The 1,299-nt window shown below is 51.7% G+C and overlaps 1 pseudogene; it reads right to left on the bottom strand.

Moving 5' to 3' along the window:
- Positions 1-771: 771 nt before the first annotated feature.
- On the bottom strand, positions 772-890 carry LOC141059093 (5S ribosomal RNA; annotated as a pseudogene).
- Between the last annotated feature and the right edge of the window lie 409 nt (positions 891-1,299).

Raw genomic sequence — 1,299 nt, 5'->3', positions numbered from 1 at the left:
AGTGATTCGCAGCCAGTCTCCCATGCCGGTACTGGCCCGGCCTCAAGCTGCTTAGCGGCTGCGATCTGACGAGGGCATGCATATTCAGCTTAGAATGGCCGTTGACGGAAGCGTGCCATCTCTGACGTTCTTTTCAAGAAGGATAAACTCGGAAGGGCAAGCTTGGAAATAAAACGTACAAAATGTCAACAGGACCAGGGATTCCCAGCAAGTCTCCCATGCCCGTAGTGGCCCTGCCTCAAGCTGCTTAGCGGCTGCGATCTGACGAGGGAATGCATATTCAGCTCAGAATGGCCGTTGACGGAAGCGTGCCATCTCTGACGTTCTTTTCAAGAAGGATAAACTCGGAAGGGCAAGCTTGGAAATAAAATGTACAAATTGTCAACAGGACCAGGGATTCCCAGCAAGTCTCCCATGCTGGTACTGGCCCTGCCTCAAGCTGCTTAGCGGCTGCGATCTGACGAGGGCATGCATATTCAGCTTAGAATGGCCATTGACGTAAGCGTGTCATCTCTGACGTTCTTTTCAAGAAGGATACACTCGGAAGGGCAAGCTTGGAAATAAAACGTACAATATGTCAACAGGATCAGGGATTCCCAGCCAGTCTCCCATGACAGTACTTGCCCGGCCTCAAGCTGCTTAGCGGCTGCGATCTGACGAGGGCATGCATATTCAGTTTAGAATGGCCGTTGACGGAAGCGTGCCATCTCTGACGTTCTTTTCAAGAAGGATAAACTCGGAAGGGCAAGCTTGGAAAAAAAACGTACAAAATGTCAACAGGACCAGGGATTCCCAGCCAGTCTCCCATGCCAGTACTTGCCCGGCCTCAAGCTGCTTAGCGGCTGCGATCTGACGAGGGCATGCATATTCAGCTTAGAATGGCCGTTGACGGAAGCGTGCCATCTCTGACGTTCTTTTCAAGAAGGATAAACTCGGAAGGGCAAGCTTGGAAAAAAAACGTACAAAATGTCAACAGGACCAGGGATTCCCAGCCAGTCTCCCATGCGGTACTGGCCCGGCCTCAAGCTGCTTAGCGGCTGCGATCTGACGAGGGAAGGCATATTCAGCTTAGAATGGCCGTTGACGGAAGCGTGCCATCTCTGACGTTTTTTTCAAGAAGGATAAACTCGGAAGGGCAAGCTTGGAAAAAAAACGTACAAAATGTCAACAGGACCAGGGATTCCCAGCCAGTCTCCCATGCCGGTACTGGCCCTGCCTCAAGCTGCTTAGCGGCTGCGATCTGTCAAGGGCATGCATATTCAGCTTAGAATGGCCGTTGACGGAAGCGTGCCATCTCTG

This window comes from Dendrobates tinctorius, unplaced genomic scaffold (genome assembly GCF_039654945.1).
Source record: "Dendrobates tinctorius isolate UK_male_01 unplaced genomic scaffold, ASM3965494v1 ptg000011l, whole genome shotgun sequence".
NCBI classification, from domain to species: Eukaryota; Metazoa; Chordata; class Amphibia; order Anura; family Dendrobatidae; genus Dendrobates; species Dendrobates tinctorius.
The sequence above is the reverse complement of the archived record's forward strand: the minus strand, read 5'-3'. Positions and strand labels throughout refer to the sequence as shown.